The sequence below is a fragment of the Anabrus simplex genome, chromosome 1, assembly GCF_040414725.1.
Source record: "Anabrus simplex isolate iqAnaSimp1 chromosome 1, ASM4041472v1, whole genome shotgun sequence".
In the NCBI taxonomy this organism is placed as follows: domain Eukaryota; kingdom Metazoa; phylum Arthropoda; class Insecta; order Orthoptera; family Tettigoniidae; genus Anabrus; species Anabrus simplex.
Window position 1 is genome coordinate 558777702 of NC_090265.1, and position 24111 is coordinate 558801812.

At 39.4% G+C, this 24111-nt stretch overlaps 1 long non-coding RNA gene across 1 annotated transcript in view; it reads left to right on the forward strand.

Moving 5' to 3' along the window:
- Window positions 1–21241: 21241 nt before the first annotated feature.
- LOC136869583 (uncharacterized) overlaps window positions 21242–24111 on the forward strand; it is a 52039-nt gene continuing 49169 nt past the window's right edge. Inside the window, exon 1 of the long non-coding RNA XR_010859753.2 lies at window positions 21242–21359. This is a non-coding gene — a long non-coding RNA (uncharacterized lncRNA). The remainder of the gene's footprint in view (window positions 21360–24111) is intronic.

A 24111-nucleotide genomic window follows, 5' to 3' on the forward strand; every position in this document is an offset into this window, starting at 1 on the left:
ATTCTAAGGCATGACACCTTTTCTCTAAGAAATGTAGAAATTCGTCGAGTGATGGAGATTGTTTTGCTGATAACATGAGTTCCCAGTCCCTCCTAGTATTGGCATCAACCTTATCTAAATACAGCTGAGAAATGATTAGCTCATGTAGTGGAGTTGACAATTTTAGTGCTTCAATAGCATTTAAATGACCCTTACAATGGCTTAATAAAATGCGTAGGGAATATGGGCAATCCTTATTTGTTGCTGGTGGAGATAACAATGCCTTTATATGTGTACTGGCTACTAAGCGTGGATTCCAGGCAATATCGAAATTGTCAGCAGTGACCGGCAAGTTCTCAATTAACTTATCTGCTTCACCTGATACTGCTGACAGTAAGTAATAATATTTCTGAATCTTATCTATAGTGTCATTATTGATTATTGATTACCAAGGAATTGAATGTGTCATAAAAATGTCTGAAGTCAATAATATTGTTATCTTATCTATAGTGTCATTATTGAGTACCAAGGAATTGAATGTGTCATCAAATGTCTGAAGTCAATAATATTGTTATTAAACACAGGCACCTTTACAGGCGGCAGTTTTACATTAGCCCTGTGTGAGCCCACAGAATGTAAACTTGGTGGAAAATTACTGCCCCCTTGATCTTCGATTAATCTCGCCATATGAGCCTGCAGATCATAGTACACCTCTGAGAATTGTTCCCTATCCCTTTCATGTTGTTGGGAGTCGTCATCTTCTACTTCTAGTTGATCTTGCACGACAGTATATTCCTGCCACGCTTGTTGTAAAGCATCAAGTCTAACCTTAACACTGAATTTATCAATATGACCAGTTAGAGAATCGGTATATTTCTTTATATTGGTTACCTTCGATTTCGCGATCCCACGCTTCTTTATTAATGACTTTCTAATATCGGGATCCATTGTGTGCAAGGATTTGACAAATGAAAGGAAGTATATGAACTGAGCTTACCAATTGTTGATTATGCTAATGAACTCGCAATGGTGCTGGATCCAGTGTCTGCGCAATCCATTTATTTTAAAGTACACCTTCTAGCCATCCGACCCGTGATGGCCATGAATAAACATGAAAATAATTATTTTAGTATTGTGAAGTGGACTGTATTGCTATGAGGCTGGTTCTCTCACAGGATGCAAGAAGGGATAATATAAACAACGGTAAACTTGACTAACTATATTATCATTGTCATGTGAACAATCAATATATGCTGTATAGGTATTTAATACATTGGTGCAGGATTAAGCTGCCACTAACACTAAAGTAAACATAACATCTTCGTCCATTATGTCTAGAGGTACCACAAAAAACATTGCTGCCAGGGAACATACAGAGGGCATCTTGTAGCGCCAGAGAGAAGAGCATCACACCAAAGGGAAGTGGTGCTACCTACAGGCTACTGACATATACATTACTCTTATATTATACACTGTCCTCTTTTCACAAAGAGGTTTAAGTAATAGTTAGATTTATTTATAGTTTTAAAAAAGTACGGTAGTCAAAATGATGGAATGTTGTGATTTTCTATAAAAATAAAAATAAGATGTCATGTATATATATATATATATCTTGTATTCGTTATAAGAATACAATATTAAGGTTACCGCATGTATTGGTAACTCAGGTAAATTGAGTCGAGTGGTTAATCTTGATTTGCTTTATTCTTTGAACTGCTGGGTGTGTGTGTTTAGCAGTTGTGAAGAGCAGCTCGTAATGAAAAGATGTGTGTGATGAAGCTGGTGTTTTTATCGTATAATTTGCTTACCTAAACCGGTGTTATGAGCAGAAACGAAGATAAATCAACAGGTTATGGGCCCAGAGCTCCAGAGCGACGCAGTATATTCCGGGCAACATAAGTTGAAATGGAGTACCTAACGACAATTAATGGACAAAGCAAGTTGTGACATTATTGACGGAAAAAATGGCGACCTCGTGGACCGGTGAAGAATCACTGAATAGGAATGTGGCTAAGCTTACAGTGTAGAACTATTTTTCGTGGACATTGAAGGTGAAACAAGAGCTGTTGTCGAAAGATGTGTGGAAATCAGTAATAGGGTATGAGGATACGCCAGGTTGTCAATTGCCTCAGACAGAAACGAGACGACGAGCACGAAACAATGTGATTGTGTTAGCGGTTATTTTCAAATATGTGGGAGAAAATTTCGAAAGTGAAATATCAGATATTGAATCCGCGAAAAAGGCACGGGAGAAACTGGACGAGTTGTGCAATGACGGAGGGCTAGTGAATGGTGCTATGACCTTGAAACACCTAACTCATTTTGTGAAGCCCAAGGACAAGACTATACAAGAATACTTCGCAAAAATGAATCAACTATGGAGGAGAACGAGTAAAGCCGGATACGAGTTCACAGATCAACAAGTTCCTGGAATGAGCACCGGAAATCTTACGGAGGAATATGCAGGTTGTATACCTTCCTTGGAAGCTGATTTGGCGAAACTGGCAATCCCGAAGGTGAAGGCGAAATTACTCACTGAGGAAAGCAGAAGGAAACTTCAGAAAAATGGAGGAAAGGCTTACGACACTGGAAAACGTGAGGAAGATGAAGCTCAAGCCACGGTTGTTAAACAGAAACGATATATCAAGAAAGAAAACGTGGGGCGAGGAAAACAGTATAGTTGCTACAATTGTGGTAAACAGCTACATGTATCTAAATATTGTCGCAATACCCAAAAGTGCTTCAATTGCGTTGAGACATTACTCTAAAGTATGTCAAACAATAAAAAGTGACGAATCATCACAGGAGAGTAAATCAGTGAATGCGAGTGGAAAAGTGGTAAGCACGGAAATTCTACATGTAGTAGATAAAGCAATGAGCATGATAGTTTCTGTAGGAACTCAGAAAATTAGAGATTGGCTGTTCGATTCATGTCCATCCCATCATATGTGCCCAACAGAGGAGATGTTTATAGACATGTCAACAAATGTGACTGGGAGTGTAGAAATAGGAGATAACAGTCAGCTGGATATTAGAGGTATAGGTAAGGTGAAAGTAAACATGTCAACAGGATGGACAAGTACATTTACAGATGTGTTGTATGTGCCAAACTTGGGTGACAATTTAATATCCGTTGGCAAGTTAACCAGCAAAGGTTTCAAAGTAGGATTTTCAAGAGAGAAAGCAGTGGTTGTAGAAAAGAATGGAGATGAAACATTGTTTATTGCAAACAGGAGGAGTGATGTATATGTAGTAGAGATAGAGGGAAGAAATGGTATTGTAACTGTGAGTGATTGTGACCAAATGATAGATCAAGATTGTAATAACAATGTAGCATTTAAATGTGTTGGACAGATTATGTTGTGGCATGAGATATATGGACATGTACATTCTGAAGCTTTGTTCAAATTGCCTGTGTTGGAAATGAAAAGAAGTAATGATATTAATACTTGTTCTGTATGCATTCAGGGGAACAAAGTAACAAGGGAGTACCTAAGCCTTGTGAGCGTAAGGGAGAAAAACCACTTGATATTGTGCACACTGAGGTTGTTGGAAAAAATAATCCATCATCACTTGGGAAAGCTTAATATGTTGTAAGTATGACTGATGAATACTCCAGATATAATGTGTCTGTGTGTGTATGAAAACTAAGGAAGAAATGTTGGAGGTGTTTCGTAGGTATCAGGCAGAGGAAGAAAAGTTAAATGGTGTAGGAATTAATGTAGTACAATCTAACAACAGTACAGAATATACATGTAGCGGATTCAAGCACAATTGCAAAAAATGGGGTAATACTCATAGCAGGTCTGTACCGTACACTCCACAAAAAAAAGGTTAGCAGAGAGGCAGAATAGAACGATGTTTGATACTGCTAAGACCCGTCTCCACTCTCAAGGTCCCTTTGTAATTCTGAACAATCCTCAATGGTATTTATTTCCCTATAAACAATTATGTCATCTGCATACAATCTCATTTTTGATGTTATATTATTCCCTAAATCATTTACGTATATTAAGAAAAGTAACGGACCGTTTATACTACCCTGTGTAATTCCCTTCCAAACTTTCTCTTCCTGCGATACGTTATTTCCTACTTTGACTTTCTGAACCCTTGAATTTAGAAATATATTTACCCAACGTGTAACCCTTACGTCCAATCTTATTCCTTCCAATTTCTTTAACAATATTCCATGTTCCACTCTATCAAAGGCTTTGGAAAAATCTATGGCTTTGCAATCTAACTGGCATCCTGAATCCAATTGGTCTGATATGTCCTGGTGAAATCACACCAGTTGTGCCTCACAAGAAAATTTCTTTCTAAATCCATACTGGCTCCTCATGAACCAATTTTTATCATCACATATCCCTCTGGTGTACTTTGATATTAAACTCTCCAGTATTTTACAAACTATACTGGTCAGGCTGATTGGTCTGTAGTTCTCTGGTTTCCTTTTATCACCGTTTCCTTTATAAATTGGTATTATTATAGATTCCTTCCATTCTTTTGGTATTACACTATTATTTATGACATAGTCAAAGAGAAATTTTAAATAATGCACTATGTACCACCCCATTGCCTTTAACACCTCCCCAGTAATTTGATCACTTCTAGCTGCTTTTCTTTGCTGAAGCAGTTGGATTTCTCTGAAAATATCTTCATTTGTGAATGAGAAGCTTCTTGTTTCCCTCTGTATCTCTCCCTCTCTAACTTCTGTTTCGGTTTCCAACTCCTGACAATCATTTACTGAATCTCTGAATTCCCTACTAAAGAGGTTTGCTTTCTCAGTATCTGTTAAATAGTGTTCACCCCCTTCCCGCACCATTGTAGAAATTTGGATTCCTTTTCCTTTTTGATTCCTGATATATGAATACAGCTTTTTCCATTTTCCTTTGTGGTCATTATGCTCTTGAAGAATTCCATTCATATAATTCTCTTTTGCTTCCTTTTTCACTCTATTCAGTTCCCTCGTTAGCTGTTTTCTACTTTCTCTACTCTCCCTACCTTCTTTGATTTTCCTGTTTACTATTCTACATTTTCTTTTTAATTTTCTTATTTCCCTTGTATAATAAACAGGGTCTGAAGTCATTTTACCCTTCTTAACAGGTACAAATCTCTTCTCTCCTTCCCAAATGATTCCTTTGAATTTAGCCCAAAGTGTATCCACATTACTTCCTTCACTTATCCAACAACTGAATTGTGATTTAAGGTAAGTCCCAAATTCATCAACTTTAGTTTTTCTGTACAATTTCTTGTCTTGTGTGGCCCTCTTATTAAGCCTTTTTGGTACCAGTCCCACATTTTCTTTCTTGATATATCGTTTCTGTTTAACAACCGTGGCTTGAGCTTCATCTTCCTCACGTTTTCCAGTGTCGTAAGCCTTTCCTCCATTTTTCTGAAGTTTCCTTCTGCTTTCCTCAGTGAGTAATTTCGCCTTCACCTTCGGGATTGCCAGTTTCGCCAAATCAGCTTCCAAGGAAGGTATACAACCTGCATATTCCTCCGTAAGATTTCCGGTGCTCATTCCAGGAACTTGTTGATCTGTGAACTCGTATCCGGCTTTACTCGTCCATTATTACAGCCTTATGGTCACCTATTCCTTCAATTACCTCAGTTTTATCAAGAATTTCCCATGGTTTAACCAAGAATACATCTAGTAAGTTATTGAGACGAGCTGGTTCTTGTACTACTTGTGTAAATCCTCCCTCCCAAATTAACTTATTTGCCAGTTTCTTCACTTGCAGCTCCATTCCATTCAACTTCCGGCAAGTTTAGATCTCTCCCAATTATTACCACATCAGTATTATTGTTTTTATGTGTATAATCTATTATTTTCTCAAAGATTTCCATGTCTCTTTCCTCTTTTCCAGGCCTGTATGTTCCTATAATTCCCACCTCCTTCATATTATCACAAATTAATTTTATCCCTAATATTTCATCCCTTTCATCGGTAAACCATTCATGTGAACAATAAGTTTCCTTCACCAGAATAAACACCCCCTCCCTTTTTATTTTCTCGGTCTCTACGATAGACTGTGTACCCTTCTGGAAATACTTCTCTATTACCCACCCCTTCTCTCAACCACGATTCCACTCCTATCACGACATCAGTCTCATAAGATTCCATCAATGTACCGAATTTTAATTGTTTATTTACTACACTCTGACAGTTTACCAAGAGCAATCTCAGACCCCGTTCCTCCCTAAAACTTGACTGTTGCAATTGGGTAACTTGAAATTCCTTATACTTTCCTGAGTTTCATTTTCTAGTTGACTGAGCCAGCTTGAAGTACAGCTGGCTTTTTCTACTAGTTTTCCTGGTCAGTATTATAACTCAAGGGAGTGGCTTTTTTACAGTACATATCTTATGATTAATAAAATTTAGAACAATATTTGCTATCTTTCGTTTACCTGAATTGTTTAGATGAAGGCCATGCTTTGTGTAACAGTGTCTCTCGAAACTTCTGCTATCAGTTACCTGTGTATTACGAAAATGTTTACAAATTTTAACCATATCTGTATTAACTTTGTCCACTTCAATGTTCACACACGAGTCTCTAATCAAATCATGCCTGCGGGGCACGTTCACTACAAAGATGTTAGTGTGAGCCAGCTTACCTAGTGTACATTTAAGTTCAGAAATGACATTCTTAGCGTCGTTGTGAGCTACGTCGTTCGTCCTGCCGATGATCACTACTGCATCACGACTTCCGAGATTTCTTGCCGCCTGCTCCGCGTTTTCCAATACCTTCTTCATTGGGGCCCCAGGATAGACGACAGCCGATGCTGCAATATCTTTATTGTTCATTTTCTCCGCAATTCCCCTCGCCTGGCTATCACCAAATATAAGAATGTTCGACACTTTCGCCGGTGCACTGTGTGGGATTTTAGGCCTAACTTTCCCGCTTCTCGTAACGGATTTTGCGCTATACGTTTGACTTCTTCCCGTACGGATACCTTGCGTATCACTTACTTCCCTCTGGGCTGAAAATCTATTTTTGGTGTCAATTACAAAATTGTCCTTATTTAGTGTACATTTTTCCTCCTAGAATATGAAGCAACTTGACACCACGCGCTAGAATTCACAGAGCCACCTGTGTTCTGAGTGTTTACTGGTACCGGTACTTTCGATTCCAGTAAACGTACCTTCTCCTTTAAAATCTCATTCTCCGCTTTTAATGCTTGTAAATCCTGTTGCAATAAAGAGAGAATTACAAGTACATTATCATTACCTCCATCCTCTAAGAAATGAGACGCCAGCGATTCGTTGTCCGTTGTAGGCCTAGGTTTGTTACCGCTATTCAAATTTCTCTAGCCACAGCTAACACAGGTCCAAGTATCTTCATTTTTAGCAAAACCAGCACTACATATACACTCAAAATGGTACCATATTAAACACTTTTCACACTTTTATGGCCTATTTAACGTGTTCGTAGAATACAAAAATAACCGGCATCTTAGACAGTTACACCCTTGGCAATTCGGCGATATTTTCAGGAAAATGCTTTTAATGGGAAATCCATTACCCGAAAGGGGAGGAATCGTTTGCAAGTGACATTTACAACTGCGTTGCAATCTAATGATTTTTTTGCCATTCCATTCTCGACACATTAAAGTTAAAAGCATATATCCGTCCTCAAATGTACTAAGTGTTGGCCTGATCCGAGACGTTGATAAAAACATCACGAAAGATGAAATACTCAAATACATACAATCTACCGTTCCCAGTAAGTCAGTACAAAGACTCAATAGACGGGTAGTCAATAATGAGCATATTGAGAATCTGCCTGCAAAGGTCTGTTAAAATTATTTTCCGAACCCAGGCTTTGCCACAATACATATCTCTTTTTGGCGTATATTTACAAGTTTTACAGTTCATTTTCGCACCAGTGGCGAAACTACTTGGAGTCATTTGAGGCAATGCCTGCCCTAAGAAATAGGATTTAACATAAATATCCTAACTAACTTATCTGCTGTGTTACTGTGTTAAATCAACAATAATCTCTCTTTGATATGTGCTACATGATGACAGCAGATGTGCTTCGCTGATCGCCCTGCTGGATGACGACAGCAGACTACTTGTTCTGACAGGGAGGCATTCTGTAACTTGTCTCACCCAGGACTTTTTGTTTTGTTTCCATTCAGTCAGCTTGGGACTGGCGCGGGGTGGTGGAGGAAAGATAAGTTTACCGCCCGCACTCCGCTCTCCGCAATGTCTAGACCCAAGAGAGGCAAGCCTCCTATGCTATTTGAGAGCGTAGTAAATCCCAGCCCGAAGGTGGCAATGAAGTACTGGTACCCTACTGTTAAGTGTCTGTTTTTCTTTTGAATTAGTTGGCAATCCGTGCATCATTGGCTTTATTTTTGACAATTTAGACATGAACTGTTAGTTGTGTAAAACGAGACTGACATCAACCGTTTGAAAATCGCGTTGAAATAATATGTGAAGTAGGCCCCTTCGGGAACTTAACGAGTCTTTTGAACTCTTTAAAACGTAAGCCGTTCTCATCTTGGACTTACGAAGAGAACTGCGAATCCAAAACCAAAAGATGAATGCATAATATGGATATTAAATATTCGGACGGTAAAGTAGCGAGAAAATTTCAATTTTCTTGGTATACACGATATTCGTGGTTAACAGCCTGTTCCGAAAACAAGAAGCTTTTTTGTTATACGTGCGCTTTGTTTGGTGGTGAAAAGGAATGGACTTTATATGGGGTAATTGTTACAAAAAACTTTCTCAGAAAAGCAGAGAAGCACCAAAATTCAAATAAACATATTCAGAATGAAGAGAGATTCCGTTTACTGGGGTGCGGGAGGATAGAACAATCTTTATCTGAAGGTGCAAAATTTCAAGCCGTTAAACATAACGAAGTCGTGAAATAAAATTGTCTTGTTGTTGAGAGACTTGTTGAAATTGCGTGTTTTTTTTGAGGGGGGATTGGATTTCGAGGTAATTTTGAAGGGGAAGGCTCGACCAGCAGGGGCAATTACCTAGAGTTGTTAGATCTTCTTTCAAAACAGGAACAGTACATTCGAGATCATGTCCAGTCCACATCAGGCTTTAAAGGCACATCAAGCGAAATACAGAATGAATTAATTGAGCCTGTAACTGCGATAATTCAGGAGACAACCAAAGCAGAGTTAGATTCTTGTGATTTCATTGGTATTCTGGCTGATGAGACCTTAGCTGGGCAAACAGATCTCAAGTTAGTGTAATATTCAGGTTCTGCTCAAAACAGGGTCCCACAGAAAGATTCATAGGCTTTTATGATGTTTCGATTGATAAGACTGCATCAGACTTATCAGAATTACTTGTCGATTTTCTGCGAAAGTGGGGAGTAATTGATAAAGTCGTATGTAAAACATATGACGGGGGCTCCACAATGGCAGGAACACATGGGGGTGTTGAGCATTACGTTTAGCAAGTTTGTCCAAGGGCAATATTTCTACACTGTTATGCTCACAAGTTAAACCTCGTTCTTCTCCATTGCTCCAAAACAATAAAATCAGTCAGGCTCTTCATTCATAATCTGACAGCGTTTTATTCATTTTTAGTAGATCCTCAAAAAGAGATCATCTTCTGGAATACAAATGATTCAGTCTTCCACAAACATGCACTACCCGTTGGAGCTTTCATTCGAGAACAATCCACACAATATTTTCACACTATGATGATCTAAGACAGACTTTTGAAGACATTGCACAGAATTATGAGTGTTGGGACAGTGAGTCGTACAATTCAGCTGTTGGGTTGCTTGCTATACTCAAGAAGGCCAAATTCATGTATTTGCTCTGTCTCTATAGAAAATTTTTTATTTATACAGACCATCACTTTGCTCTACTGCAACATAAAAGCACATCAGATGTAACTCTTCGCAATATTGAAATTATAAAAACCACTGGTATCCTCAAGGACATACGATCAGAAAATACAGTATCCTCTTGCGTTGTAAAATGTCGCAAAATAAATAACGAAATAAATGTAGATGACAGGACACTCCAAACGCTCAAAATGTTAACATATGAAGTTCTTTACACCTTAATTATGCAAATGAAAGTACGGTTTGGCGAATTTGAAAGCATCCAGCTTATTGAGTTGTTGGATCCAACTCAGTTCATAGTTTACAAAGAGAGCTTCCCTGCTATTAAACTTAACAGTCTTATGAATATTTTCCCTTTTTAGGCAAATATTGGAAAATTAATTGATTAACATTTATTCCGATATAGAAAAAAAAGTCCCCTCAAAAACTTATACATTATATTGTCCTCAATGATCTCGAAAATGTAGGTATGTGGAAGTGTCAAAATTGATTCGTTTAATATTAACATTTCCTGTGACCACGGCCACGGCTTCCTCTGAAAGGAGTATGAGCACTCTGAAGAGGATAAAAACATACTTGCCTAATTCAATGAACAATGAAAAACTCAGTAGTCTTAGTACCATTTCTATCGAGAAAATGCTTGTGAAGGAATTGATGAGTGATTAAGTACTGAAGGACCGTGTGACCGACCATTTTGCAACCAAAAAACTCGACATTTAGAACTACTCTACACAAATGTTTTGTGTAAGATTTCCTGCCTACCCATTAATTAACTAATAGCTTCGCCACTGTTTCGCACCCATATTATGTCGAAAATACCAACGGTATAGTCACACAGAAAAACAGTGCAAAGCTCTATTTGTCAGATGCAGAAAATATTCACTTGCACATCCTACCAATCAATGTACCGAACAGTTTCAAAAATGTGCGTACTGTAAGGGTAGTCATTTAACCGCATCCAACGGATGTCCAGAGCATAAATACCAGCAAGAAATAAAAAGTGATGAGTACGGACTACGTTTCGTTTGAAGAGGCTAAAGGGAAAGTTGCGCTGCGAATTTACGGTCCACAACAGCATCCCTTCCACGAAATGACCCCTCTACACCCCTTCCTCTGGAAAATCCTAGAAAAAGAAAATTTACCCAAGTGGTAATGCAATCTCCACGGCCCACTCCAACCCCCGGGCTTAATACGGAGGGATATATGGCAATTTTACGCAATGAACGGACCCCCTCACACCCTCACAAGGGCTACTCTATCTATCCCACCAAATGACCCCTCTTCTTCTACCTCTCCCCCTTCTATGATTATCACCACTTCAGAATCACAACAGGCAACCATTCTGCATCAGAAAAATCAACTTTAACAAGAAATTCTAAAAATCATAGTACTCCTATTACAAAGTGTCGGAGGAGAGGGGCGACTCTCACTTGCTATATATTATTTAAGGGATCAAATAACTAATATGATGGCATTGTATGATTCGCATTTTGCAGTGGAATGCAAGAAGCATAGTTCCTAAAAACATGAGTTACAAATATTAATCCACGAACACTCGAAACATATTTTTCTAGCTCTTCCACATTTCTTTTACCGGGTTTCAATCTTGAATGACAAGATGGACCAGGTAGTGCTGGTATAGCGATTTTTATTCAACAAAATCCATTACACGCTACCCATTATCATATTTTACCTAACACTCACCAACTTCCTTATATTTTCACCATGGGTGTTACGCACAATAATATTCGTTTCATTAATGTATACTACTCTCCTGATATTTACGTTACTGCAAATCAATGGGCAACTTTTTTTAATTTGATGTTTTAGATCACGTCATTAACTTCAGAGACTTTAATTGCCACCATACGTTATGGGGAAGTCAACACGATACACTAAAGGGACTTAATCTCCTATCTGAGTTTCAGCAATATGATTTCACATTATTAAATGATGGGTCTCCCACGAGAATATCCCCCTGGCGCACCATCTAGTGCTGTACATTTAACTCTTTGTAGGTCCCACATGGCTCCCATAATCACATGGTAAACACTATCAGACACATATTCTAGTCAATTAGTAAATATTCAAGTTAAAATATTATAACGAAGTGGTCCGCCTATTCAATACAATATATAATTTATTATATTTAGTACATGTTTCGTCCCATAAGGGACATCATCACCTATAATAAATTAGCATTAATATATCAGAAATACAAAATAGATATTATTAAAATATTGGTGTATGGTTACGACATTTAAAATGAGATCTTAGAAATTTTGGTTAAAATTGTAAGTCATATGATAGATATGATATATTGATGTTAATTTATTATAGCTGATGATGTCCCTTAGGGGACGAAACATGTATTAAATATAATAAATGATATATTGTATTGAATAGGCGGACCTCTTAGTTATAATATTTACCTTGAATATTTACTAATTGATTATAGTCAATGCGGGATTAGTATTACTTGAAATGAAGCTGTTAAAGTTTATCACTTGTAACGTATTCTAGTCATCATTATCCTATATTTATCACACATGGTATTGGAAAACCATGCTTAACGCAGAGAGCAACTCAAATCCGTAGCAATGCCCGATCATTTCACACTTTCGATAAGCAAACATACTGCACATTTATACACAATCAACTTAGTAACCTTCAGGAAAACTCTTCTCACGTATAGTACACTTCATACTACTATTAATACCTACACTGATATATTTCATCCTTACAAACCTCGTGTTTCCACGTATTTACGACCCTATCAGTATGCTGGTGGGATAGTGAGTGCCACAAATTGGTATTAAAACGAAAACTTTTATTTCAGACTTACCGAAATGATATGACGTTACAACATTATTTATGTTTAAAGCGTCATATTGCAAGAATGAAACAAGTATTTCATATCATCTTTGACTTCCCAAATATCCACTGCCTGTTTGTGGAATGCAATTAGAACTCTTACGCGTTCTGCCCATTAACGCCCACATTCACCCCTTCAGCGAGAGATTCTTACCCCTTTCTCACTTCTCGTACTCCAGATTACACCGTTCCCTTCCCTTTTCCTCAGACTGTTTCCCAGCCTACTTTATATTCTACTTTATTACAACCTACTCAACTTCATTAATCAACTCAAACACTTGTATCTTCGAAAAGTTCTTCTCCCGGCCCAGATTCAATAACCGATACTATGCTTGAATTGTTGCCATCTTCAACTCGTAAGATAATACTCGAATATTTTAATAATATCTTAGCTGCTGGACATATCCCCACAGAATGGAACATCTTTCATCTTATACCAATACTTAAAACTGGAAAACGCCAACATACCCGGCGCATTATAGGGGAATCCTGTTGGGTTCATATGTAAGAAAAACATTCCTAAAAATACTATTAAACCGTTTGGTCTGGATTATGGAATATTATCACATCATACCCACATCACAACACGCTTTCCTTAAATGAAGGTGTACATAAGACCCCCTTCATATTTTCATCGTTTACGTTTTTGTTAGCTCGATATCGCAAACATAGCACAATTGCTCTATTTTTAGATATGATTCCGTCCTCTTACATTTACTATGGAAAAAATTTGGATCAGATGGATTTCCGTATAAGTTCATATTACTTTTATATCAATTACTTACATATCGCACTCTTATCGTTAAATCACCACATACTCCACTTGCGGGTTGACAGACTTCGACCGGCTTACCACAGGGGGACGTTCCAAACGGTATTCTATTTGCTTTTTATATGCGTGAATTAGAACGGATAATTTCACCATACGCTAGAGTTATATCTTACGCTGATGATTTTGCAATATATATCCCATGAGAGCATCCCTGAGTTCAGGAGGATCTTAGCTGGTGTAATGCGTGACGTAATTAGGTGGTTGGATACCCATGGTCTAACTATATCGATTCCTAAATGCACAGCAATGCTGTTTACGCATAAGAGGTCGTATGACAACTCCCCCTTAATACTTGATGTATTTCTAGTTCCGTTCTCACTTCAACACACATACCTTTGTATCATATTTGATTATAAGCTCTAGTGGAAACATCATATTAATGCAATTCGGCAAAAGAAACGGACGGGTAAATCCAAATCATTATAACAGTCACGCGTAGAAGTTGGGGAGCAGACCCATTAGTAGCTTTAACGCTTTATCGTGCTACGATTCACTCTGTATTAGATTATTGTGCATTTTTATAGATATGGCCGCACCTTCCATAGCAGCGCATCTCAATACCATACACTACAAAGCGCTTCGTATATGAATAGGTGCATTAAAAACTATTCCCACGAATACCTTACTTGTGGAAACACGTGAATATCCTTTGAGGATTCGAAGAAAGACTCTAGCATGTAAATACCTTCTAAAGAAATTTGCTTTGGCCCGGTCACCATTAATTCCAAAATTACAGCTTCTACATGAATATTATACGAAACACCTTCCGAGAGGCGAATGAACTCCTGCTCTCTAACAGGCATACAAACTGTTGTGCACACAGAGCCATAAATTTCTACTTTTTGGCTGACAACAGCAGAAAACTAGGTAATATACATCCAATGTCTCTTGGAAAAAAAATTATGACCGGAAGTTTGTGGATGTTTCCCTAATTTCTCGTAGAGGTAGACACCGAATACAAATTGAGTTTCAGACCCGACCCCAGGCCAATCAGTTCCTAACTAACCCTATTTTAAAGGAAAAGCATCTAAAAGCTTTTATTCCCTCGGCGTCTCTCTTTAAGGTTGGCGTGATCCGAGGGGTAGATAGGGATTTGACCGAAGATGAAATCTGCAATTTCGCAGAAACGTCCGTACCGATAGTAGGAGCTAAGCGGATGAACAGACGCCCCACGCTGGACGGAAAGGTCACATATATTCCAACAGGTACCATTAAGTTAACTTTTCGTGACCAGACGCTACCTTCCTTCATTTCGATTTATAGGGTTCGAACCCCTATTGAACCTTTTGTATTTCAACCTACTATTTGTCGAAAATGTCAGCGCTATGGCCATACAAGGAAAAATCGCAGAGCCAAAAACCCTAGATGTGCTCATTGCGCCCTCAATCATGAAACCCAAGAATGTACTGATTCTCGTAGACGATGTATAAACTGTTCTGGGGAACATTCAGTGGGGTCCTTTCACTGCCCCGAACACCAACGCCAACAAGAATTGAAGAGAAAGCAGGCTATGGAAGTCCCTACTTTATCTCTGAGTCCTTTTTCACACCAGTCGAAAATCGATTCGGCCAACTCTTGCCCCTCCAACAATTTCCTCCTCTCCCGCGAACTTCTCCAGTTCTTCAACCACAGCCTCCCCGGAAAAGAAAATTCACGGCGGTTGTTACATCGCCTCCACCTCGACATGATCGTACACCAGGTTGCGATGTACAGGGCCATCGTGCTATCCTACACATGCCTTCCTCTTCCACGAGTGCAATACCTCCCATGTCTTCTGTCTCTGGGAAGAGCATACAGGTTCCTCCCAGGCGGGTTGATTCTACTGATCATTCGTCCCAAGAACGAGTCCGGGACTCGACCCCGATAACTGCCACAATTACAGCTAATTCGGATTAAATATCTGCTTATGCTAGGGCAGCGGAAAACGATTCTAAATTGTAACGCATTGTGCAACATATATTATTTTGGCGTAGTATATTTGCATCGGCGCTGTTTGAAAAACAAGATGATTCCAAAGCAAAGGCTAGAATATGTCACCAATGTTCCTAACAAGGTTGATGAAGCCAAGATTCTGCGTAAAACGAACAGTAACGAGCAGAGTGATAGGAAGAAACACTGGGGGGGGGGGGGGGATAGGAGAGTTTTCCGTGGTAGGTACCAGAAATGAGAAAAGGACCATCATTCGACAATTCGGATAATGAAATATATTAGACAATTGACTTTGTAATTACATACACAGATTATCGTGGGATTTGAAAAAAGTCCAAGAGATAACATAGATGAAGTCCAGTAATGCGTTTTCCCACTTTCATTAAAGACCACAGAGTTCGAACAATCAAAACAAAGGAAGAAACTGCTACCCAAAATCTTCTCACAAACTTTAGAACGATCTACACATACCGTAGACTCATAACATTCCTTTTTAGGATAACAAGGATAAACTTTTCATAAAGCAACATTTTAGCATGACAGCCATAATTATTGGCCACGATTTAAAAAAAGGAACACCTCCATGCTGTTTTACAAAACTCTAATAATGCAAGCAAAGGAGGGACGGGAGGGAAAGAAGGAAGATGAAAAATAACAAGGATGAAAGAAAAACAGGAATCCGACTGCGCAATACTTAGGGAGAGTTCTTTCACCGGCTACTGTGTTATTTAAAAGGTTTGAACATATCATGTCGACGGTGGTCACTCTTAGTCCAAATTTTAGATTTTCATCTTCATTTTATGTCGTGGAAATTTTAAGTCCATAGAACATCGAAACAGATTAGGCACAAAATAAGGCCTTCAATAAGCAGAATGAATAAACAGACAAGTGCCTGAAAGGGCGAATTTAGTTCTTGCAAAATTAGAAGCGAAGTGTTTGCTCACCTAGTGTCCCGACGATACGATGTTTCCAGGTGGACGGAAAAGACTTGCACTTGAATACAGCAAGCCGCACAAGGACAGTGGCCCCTACACACACACACACACACACGCACACACACACACACACACACACACACACACACACACACACTCTCTCTCTCTCTCTCTCTCTCTCTCTCTCTCTCTCTCTGTATACAATTCGATGACAGGCTGGTGAGACGAGCACGGTAGTGCATTTTATATACGCCAAGAAAGGAAGCCCAGTAACTTCGAGAAGTTTTGGGTGACGTAGCAGATGACGTAGACCGTAGAGTGTAAACACAGAATGGCAGTCAGTATGTAGTGAGACACGGGAAAGAAGAGACGGGTGAGCACCAAATATGATTAAACCATACATAGATAATAATAACAGTAGAAAGCATATAGTCCAGTAGAAATGCAGATATTGCAGAGTATATGGAGACGTAGATGCGACGATGTTTCGAGAAGCTTGTAGAACGTAGATCGAAGGATTATGGCAGGAGTACGTTACAAAATGGTCCAAACTACTCCTAACTATGCAAGAGGAAGTACTGGTTCTGCTCAATTCATTAGCACTCTCTGTCTTCCCTCATGATAATTCACCAGTGGAACGCACGTAGTGTCGTACATAAGAGACACGAACTATTTTTAATGATTGATTCATATCATCCTCATGTAATTTTGATTAGTGAAACTTGGTTGGTTCCAGCCAAACAATTTCACATACCAAACTATACTTGTATTCGCCACGACAACTACGGTTACGATGGGGCTTGTATTTTGGTAGCTAACCACCTACAGTTCTATTCGACACCTTTGCATTATAGAATACCGGATACACAGGTGGTCGCCATTGTAGTGGATAACATACATTTTATTTCAGTCTATTGTCCACCGAATTGGGCGTATTTTTTCTCGCAACTTCCGCACCCCTTTATCCTCGGAGGCGTACTTAACGGGCACCATCAGAGCTGGGGATGCGAGGTCTCCTGTCCAAAAGGGAACAAAATAGCTAATATAGCGGCCTTAAATCATTTACACATTTTGAATGACGGCTCACCTACTCGAGTGACGTCTCCTCTTGCAAATAAGAGTGCTGTCGATTTAACAATCTGTACTAGCGATCTGGCACACAGAATCGAATGGGAGGTAGTCAAGTACACTAATTCGAGTGATCATTTCCCCATTTTTATTGGGTTCGCGGACAGTAAACTAGCCGCTATCCCCCGCTTAAAGTGAGTAGGCGCATGTTCCCCTTCAATACACTCCAATTTCAACAGTTTTTGTCTCAAAAGTTATCTGCATTTGAAGGTCAACAGATGTTCTATGATGCCTTCACATCAACTCTCACAGAATATTTAGATCTATACCATCCGGGACAGTCACATTTCCGACCCAAAACTATTCATCATGCTCGCTGGTGGGATACTGAGTGTGCGGCTTTAATAGCAAAACGGAAGGCAGCACTTCGCTCCTTTCGCCGTTTTGGAACGTCCCAAGTATACTTACGCTATAAAGTACTGGTTGCCCAAACTAAAAAGGTATTTAACGACAAACGCCGCGCGGCTTGGAAAGCCTTCATTTCCTCTCTAAATAGGCAGCCATCGTCCAAACATATTTGGCGAGCAGTTCCCGGCCTATCCAACCATCTTATTAGTACTCCAGCTACTGTACACTTCAACATTGAGGTATTTTAAGCTTCTTTCAACAACTTACTCCGGATTTTGTAGCCCCACATTGTAGTTTCGCTCTTCCTCCTAGCTCCAATAAATTTTCTTCGCTCATTAGCCCAGTTGATAACACAGAATTAAATCTGGCAAGGGATGATATCTCGTATTAAGTACTAAAGCACCTACCCCCTTTGGCTCGCCAGAAATTACTGCAGATATTCAATCAGTGCCTCGAGTCGGCTCAAGTCCCTTCCACTTGGAACGACTTTTATTGGTCCCCCTGCAGAAACCAGGGAAAAACGCTCCACTTCCCGACAGTTATAGGGGCAAGTACCTGGGACGATGCATGCTAAAGATTTTCCAAAAAATTCTTCTTAAACGACTACAATTGTCTCTAGACTTTTATAAGTTGCTACCCAAATATCAAATTGCCTTTCTCACGGGTCACTCTGCCACTGATGAAATTAACCTCTTGGTAACTGACATCAACCTCGCACGCTGTCCCCTCATTGGCTATCTTATTTTTATCTACGTGGGGCTTATGATAATGTTGACCTCAAGTGCTATTCCAAAAATTGCTCCATTATAACTTCCCGCCCCTTTTCGATAATCTGCTCTTGAACATGTTGACGCACAGAACATTTCAGTTAAAACATTTTCCTCATATTCAGGCACGTATGACGGCAACGGGCCTCCCTCAAGGAGACCTTCTCAGTCCTATTTTGTTTACACTTCATTCGATATCCCTCGAGAAAATTATAACCCGCAGCGCTCACATGATACAATTCGCCGATGATCTAGTGATATATCTTAGTCTCCCATCCCTTGAAGCTATTTACAAGTCGTTACATACGACGCTTTCTGATTTTGCTACTTAGCTTCACGATCATCACTTAGAAGTGGCTTACGATAAATGTCGAGCGGTTCTTTTCTCTTGGTGCCAGCGTACTGATCACCCGCCTATACGATTTCAAGGATTTTCGATCCCGATCGTCCAGTCGAGTAAATATCTCGGTACTTACCTCGACAGGAAATTATTATGGCACTCTCACGTTAAACATCTTGTGGGGAAGTCTCTTCCAAAAAACTATTTTTTGCCCTACGACAGAGATCTTGGGGATCGCATCCCAGTACTATGGTCCTGTTATATCGAAATATTATTCGTTTAACCTTGGAATATGGCTCGGGGTTCACTGACACGGCGGCCAAGCAGGAGCTAGCTCAATTGGATTCGCTTCAAGTTCAATTTATTAAACTTTTGTAGTGGTGCTTTGCAATCGTCCTCCAACAATGCAACATTGGTCGAGGCTGCGAAATTCCCATTAAATCTGAGGAGAAAATTGCTTGCCTGCAAGTTTCTATTAAGGACCCTCTCTCTCAACTCACGCCCAATCCTCCCTAAATTATCATCACTAGTACGTTACTATCAAGATAAAGGTACACCTGTACAGCGTTACCCAGCACTTGTCTCGACATATTATTACTTTAATTCCCTTCGCACTTCTATTATTCGTACCCCGTCAACAACTAATTATATTCTTCCCTATCAAACAAATTATTATGTCCCTGCTCTGATTTTACCAGCCTTAGGTGGTTCTCAACCCATTGGCCCGGCCCGGACACACGGTGCTAGGAAATATGTCCGTCTAGCTTTGTCCCAGGATGTTCATTCTCTTTCACCAATATTCTTTACTGACGGGTCCAAAACTCACACCCCTCCAGGCGTGGGGGCGGCCTTTTTCTCACCCGAGTTACTCATTTCCAAACAATTTTCACTTCCATCGGAGACAACTATTATTACGGCGGAGGCTTTTGCCATCCATCAAGCCTTACTATATATCAAGTATTCGCATCTCGATAGTGCCTACATTGCATCAGATTCCCTTACATAATCCCAGTTTCCGGTCCAATTGGTATATTCAAAATCTTCGTAAAATCTATTTCGATCTACACCAACTAGGTAAAAGGATTGGCTTACTTTGGGTTCCGGGCCATTCAAGTATTGCAGGTAATGAACAGGCGGATGCCTCAGCTCAGGCGGCAGCTCAAGGCCAGGGTGTTGCGTACCATTTGGCATTACCCTTCACTGATTATTGGAGCGGTTGTCGAGAGAAGGTAAGACAGTTATGGCAGGGTGAGTGGAGTCATCCCTTGTGTCGTACAGGACGGAGTTTGTTTACGATCCTTCCGACCGTCCCACGCTCTCCGTGGTTTACTAAACATTATTATACTAGACGTCACATTACTAATATTATCCATTTGCGGCTAAATCATATGTGCACGCCTGATCAATTATTTCGTATGAAGATGGTTGATTCTAACCTCTGTAAATGTCGTACTTCGGTTGGTACAATTAATCATATTTTGTTTCGGTGTCCGTTGCTCGAAGTTAGTAGGCGTAAATGGTTACAGCCGTTTTTCCGGAAACAATTCGCGTTACCCACCCAATTGTCATGTTGGATACTCAATTCCACGCCCACTACGGTCGTTGCTTTATCGAATTCCCTTTCTGAAACCAACACTTTCCTTTACTTGCTGTCCCTTTGTCACTTCCCTATATGTGGACTCGGTCATGTGCGGGTGGTAGCAAGTCGCCAAGTATAATTACAGTACATCTGGTGTGAAGCTTTGCGCCTTGTATCCTTGTGTTACTCCTGTGTGTTGTAGATTAGTATTTAAAGTTAAAAACTTCATTATTGTTCCGTATTGAATAGAGAAATAAGATGTACAATATTATAGGTTAGGATCCACCTTTCAATACTCCGTAATAAGATGGTAAAAAGTAGTTACAACCTGTTTAATGGGACCGGTTTCAACACATTTTAAGTGTCATCATCAGCCAATTTGCGAAGATCTTAAAACAACTAGCACATTGAATACAGGCAAAAAATTATTATAATTATTATAATGATTATTATAATGATTATTGTGTTTTGAACATTTACTGAATTGCTACGTTATGATACAATGTTAATTTTATTGTAGATTTATTGTAGATTAGTAGTTTAATTCCTTACCTTCTTTTTAATTTTTAATTTTTAGCCCTTGCGTTTCCGCGTCCTCCATACTTTGTGTTTTATTATCAGATCTGTGACTGGGTACACCGCTATTGCGCCAAGCCCATCAATTTATCAAGACAATACAAGAACCCACACCCTGATGGAGGAGAAGATGAGAAGAAGAAGACGTTTTTGAACTTAAAAAAAAAAATAAAGTGTTGTGTATCGTAATTTTGTTCAAAATGCCAAGAAGTGCTGCTTGGGCTGAAAAGAGGAATTTCGGCATAAATATGGTATGCGCCGACAAGTCTATGATAAGATATCAAAACATGTCTCTGTAAAGATGTAAAAAAAAAAAAAAAAAAAAAAAAAAGAGACTAAATGATTCTGTTAATAACCTTGTTATGTACAGTGGAATAACCGAACTATGTACACGTTATTAACTGAGTAGCGCTCATAGATTATCATAATGAATGAAATTATGAATAACACACAATAGTTGCAAAATTTCCGTACCTACCGGTACCGAATTCGTGAAGTATAGGTTATACATGCAACATGGCTCTGGCTGAGACGGTGGCTACAACGAGTTCACTAGCTTGCCAATATCGGCATTTATACAGAGCTACTGTTTAACGCGAAAGATGGTTATAGCTACATAATATTGGTATGGACAACGTCATTGGTCTAGATAGGTTAGGATATGGTCTGGAAAAGGCAATTTGTGTGGATAGTTTAGGTCCAGCTAGTGACAAGACCATTCGACTAGATTGTTTATAGCATTGCTCGGAGTCCAGCTGAAATGAGTCAAAAACTGAGGTTCGGGCGCACGCCATGACATTTTGAAAATGGGTGGTTGTCTTATTTTCGACGTAGGTGGGAGCCTTGCAGAGCACATGCCTGGTGGCAGGATTGGTAGAAACATAATATGTCAGTTTCAGTGCTGCTATTCTTACCGAAAAGTTATTCTGGAGGAGAGATTTGTTCATTACACCTGCCAGGGTCCAAATCCACCCGCCACTTGAAGTATATTTACCTTTATAATCTAAAGTAATTGTCCGGGCACCATTATACTTTGCTTCTGCCAAGGATCACGTGCATTGGCCGACATTACCAACCATTACAAAAGAAGAAAGACTAAAGAGGCCTGCGAAGTTTGAAAGTGTCATGGTGTCAGACAGTAACCTTACACTTTCTCGATTCCTCCTTAGGGCAAGAAATAATTGTCATTTGTTAGCTTTAATATATTTTTGCATATCTAGGCCAATATCTGTCATGAGAGCAGTGGCCTGTTTGGGGCCACACTCCCATAGAGAGGCTCTTTTCTATTGCCGCTGCGCATACTGTCCGTATGGGAAGAAAAAAAAAAGCCGTATCAAGCCAACAGCCAGAACTTGACAGCAGTGCTATTCTACTCACCTCTACTTACCTCAGCGCTCCTAGTAGAAACCTAAGTATTAAACAAAGGACCGTCACTTTGCGTGCGCCACATAGCGGTGCCCCATATTACTACCATTGCGGGGCGGACTCTACAGTTTTGCTGCAGGAATAAGTAATTGGGTAGGGAATGCTGTGTAAAAAAGAAACATGTAAACTGTTTAGAAAATGATAAACTTTCAATTTATTCCACTCAGTGCTTTAACAGAATTTAAGACAGAATTATTCAAATTTGTTTGTAACCATTCATTTCATTCTATTGACGAATACGTATAGGCCTACTTAGCTCTAGAAAATTAACATATACTGTATATCAGTATTTTGTATATTTGTGCTTCTTTACTAGATTGGGTACTTCTCTATTTTTTTCCTCTGCAGAGGCCTGGTGCAGGTCTTTTTATTTGACTCCCGTAGGCGACCTGCACATCATGATGAGGATGAAATGACGATGAAGACGACACATACACCCAGTCCCCGTACCAGAGGAATTGACCAATTATGGTTAAAATTCCCGACCCTGCTGGGAATCGAACCTTGCACCCCTGTGACCAAAGGCCAGCACGCTAACCATTTAGCCATGGAGCTGGACTCTGTGTTACTGTAAATATGATTATTGACGTGTCCCTTATCACTGTATGATCAGTTGGATGAAATACAATACAATATTACAGGTGAACATTATTTACAAAATTCAACTATTTTTATGCTGAAATTGGTTTTCTTTAATATAAAATGGATAAAACCCACTTTCAACAACTGCAGCAGATTTATTGGTATACTAAAAGGTGTAGCAAAACGATGCATACCAAGAGGTTACTGCAAAGAGTACATCCATGACTGGAATGAAGACAGAGAAAAGCTTCTGAAGGAATATGAAGGCAATAGTGATCCTGCAACTTCATTTGACCTTCTACAATCACTAAAGGAAAACAGACAAAATAAATGGCAAGAAACCGTAGAATCCTTGGACCATACTCACCCCAGCAGAAAGGCCTGGTCCTTAATCTGGAAACTGGATACAGCAAAAATACTATCAGGCAAAAATGTAACATAAACTTGGATGATATTGCCAAACACACAATCACTACCTCCAAATCAAGAAAGGAAAAACATATAAGAGAAGTCAGACATCAATTGAATAATAATAAAAGGTCAGCTCCACAATCATCTGAGTTCTCCATCCCATTTCAACTAGAAGAGACTATAAAAGCTATGAAGTGCATGAGACCTGGAAAGGCAGCAAGTGTTGATCGCATTTACCCTGAATTTCTGTTACAGTGTGGTCCGGCTACTGTCAGGTGGGTGAACATCATCTTTTCCAACATTGTAGAAACAGGTTATCTGCCTCCACTATTCAAGAAAACCAAGATCATTGCTATACTAAAGCAAAGACCCTTCAAAAGTTCAAAGCTACTGCCCCATTGCACTCCTTAGTGTCACATTCAAGCTGCTAGAGAGACTGATTCACAATAGAATTTCCTCAGCCATCAACAAGGTTGTCCCTATAGAACAAGCTAGATTTAGACCAGGAAGAGGATGTGAGGAACAGGTGCTAGCAGTAACAACTCATATCGAAAATGGCTTTGAGAAGAAGTTGATAAGCATGGG